Source organism: Gasterosteus aculeatus, chromosome 5, assembly GCF_964276395.1.
Source record: "Gasterosteus aculeatus chromosome 5, fGasAcu3.hap1.1, whole genome shotgun sequence".
Classification (NCBI taxonomy): Eukaryota; Metazoa; Chordata; class Actinopteri; order Perciformes; family Gasterosteidae; genus Gasterosteus; species Gasterosteus aculeatus.
In genome coordinates, this window is record NC_135692.1 from 765001 (window position 1) to 767500 (window position 2500).

General features: G+C 54.2%; 2 non-coding genes across 2 annotated transcripts in view; both read right to left on the reverse strand.

Annotated features, from left to right (window-relative positions):
• Positions 1-670: 670 nt before the first annotated feature.
• LOC120819887 (U6 spliceosomal RNA) lies at positions 671-776 on the reverse strand. The gene has a single exon (XR_005712333.1). It is a non-coding gene; the product is annotated as a U6 spliceosomal RNA (small nuclear RNA).
• Positions 777-2459: 1683 nt separating this feature from the next.
• Positions 2460-2500, reverse strand: part of LOC120819894 (U6 spliceosomal RNA) — a 106-nt gene continuing 65 nt past the window's right edge. Inside the window, exon 1 of the small nuclear RNA XR_005712339.2 lies at positions 2460-2500. This exon is cut by the window's right edge and continues 65 nt beyond it. This is a non-coding gene — a small nuclear RNA (U6 spliceosomal RNA).

A 2500-nucleotide genomic window follows, 5' to 3' on the forward strand; every position in this document is an offset into this window, starting at 1 on the left:
CAGCAGGAAACCGATGGATTGCCTGCTCCAGGTAGGGAATGTGTCCTTACCCCAAGTGAAGGAGTTCAAGTACCTCGGGGGCTTGTTCACGAGTGAGGGGAAGATGGAGTGTGAGTTTGGCCGGAGAATCGGAGCAGCGGGGGCGGTATTGCACTCGCTTTACCGCACCGTTGTGACGAAAAGAGAGCTGAGCCGGAAGGCAAAGCTCTCGATCTACCGGTCAATCTTCGTTCCTACCCTCACCTATGGTCATGAAGGATGGGCCATGACCGAAAGAACTAGGTCACGGGTACAAGCGGCCGAAATGGGTTTCCTCAGGAGAGTGGCTGGCGTCTCCCTTAGGGATAGGGTGAAAAGCTCAGCCATTCGTGAGGAGCTCGGAGTAGAGCCGCTGCTCCTTTGCGTCGAAAGGAGCCAGTTGAGGTGGTTTGGGCATCTGGTGAGGATGCCCCCTGGGCAAACGCTATGTCTGATTGTCAGAAAATTTTCTGTGGATACTTATTGGGTCTGGGTTTAATCAAGACTTTACCTCCTAGGGAGACGGCGCTCTGCTGCTGCAGTACCGACAGTGGCCGCGGTGGCGCCGTTTCACCACAAGTGGGAAAAGTCCGTAATAGCCGTAGAAAATCCTAGACATTATAGAATATCATAGAGATTATAGAGAATTAAAGAAAATGAGGAACGCTTCACGAATTTGCGTGTCATCCTTGCGCAGGGGCCATGCTAATCTTCTCTGTATCGTTCCAATTTTAGTATATGTGCTATCGAAATAACACAACAGACCCTCGGTGCTGAGGGGTATTTAAAGGCTTGGGACCTGGACGAATCCACCATCACGGTGTCTCCTCTGTGGAGCACCTGGGGGAGTCAGAAACCATGTTTCTGTGTCTCTGTCTAGGCCCAGAACACAACTACTAAGAGGTCTGGCTCCTGTGCAGTGAACCCCGACCATTCCACCGGCTCCAGAACCTGATCCGGCCCGCTTCAGGTCCCGTCTACTCTGCTGAGGAGCTCAAGAGGATGCTGGGAAATCTAGTCAGCCACCGCCGATGTCACGGGATTGGTGAGCTGCAGACAAAGAGGACAAAAGAATCCCCCCACAGCACCGCCTACATTCCTCCCAGATGACCTTTGACTCCTCTGACTCCCCCAATGAGGGATCATAGAGGGGGCTTGGGAGTATGCTCATCCAGTCTACATTTTGTGGACTTGGAGAACTGTGGGAGGTGCTGCGGGAGTACGGGGTGAGGGGGTCCTTGCTTGGGGCCATCCAATCCTTGTACGCCCAAAGCGAGAACTGTGTTCGGGCGCTCGGCAGTACGTCGGAGGCGTTTCCGGTGGGGGTAGGCCTTCGCCAGGGCTGCGCCTTGTCACCTCCTAGGGAGACGGCGCTCCGCTGCTGCAGTACCGACAGTGGCCACGGTGGCGCCGTTTCACCACAAGTGGGAAAAGTCCATGATAGCCGTAGAAAACCCCAAAGACAATGGAACTGTGTTCGGGTGCTCGGCCGTACGTCGGAGGCGTTTCCGGTGGGGGTTGGCCTTCGCCAGGGCTGCGCCTTGTCACCAATCTTGTTTGTGGTTTTCATGGACAGGATATCGTGGCGTAGTCGGGGGGAGGAGGGTCTACAGTTCGGGGGGCTGCGGATCTCATCGCTGCTTTTTGCAGATGATGTGGTCCTGATGGCATCTTCCGTCTGTGACCTCCAACTCTCACTGGAGTGTTCCGCAGTCGAGTGTGAAGCGGTCGGGATGAGGATTAGCACCTCTAAATCTGAGGCCATGGTTCTCAGCAGGAAACCGATGGATTGCCTGCTCCAGGTAGGGAATGTGTCCTTACCCCAAGTGAAGGAGTTCAAGTACCTCGGGGGCTTGTTCACGAGTGAGGGGAAGATGGAGTGTGAGTTTGGCCGGAGAATCGGAGCAGCGGGGGCGGTATTGCACTCGCTTTACCGCACCGTTGTGACGAAAAGAGAGCTGAGCCGGAAGGCAAAGCTCTCGATCTACCGGTCAATCTTCGTTCCTACCCTCACCTATGGTCATGAAGGATGGGCCATGACCGAAAGAACTAGGTCACGGGTACAAGCGGCCGAAATGGGTTTCCTCAGGAGAGTGGCTGGCGTCTCCCTTAGGGATAGGGTGAAAAGCTCAGCCATTCGTGAGGAGCTCGGAGTAGAGCCGCTGCTCCTTTGCGTCGAAAGGAGCCAGTTGAGGTGGTTTGGGCATCTGGTGAGGATGCCCCCTGGGCAAACGCTATGTCTGATTGTCAGAAAATTTTCTGTGGATACTTATTGGGTCTGGGTTTAATCAAGACTTTACCTCCTAGGGAGACGGCGCTCTGCTGCTGCAGTACCGACAGTGGCCGCGGTGGCGCCGTTTCACCACAAGTGGGAAAAGTCCGTAATAGCCGTAGAAAATCCTAGACATTATAGAATATCATAGAGATTATAGAGAATTAAAGAAAATGAGGAACGCTTCCCGAATTTGCGTGTCATCCTTGC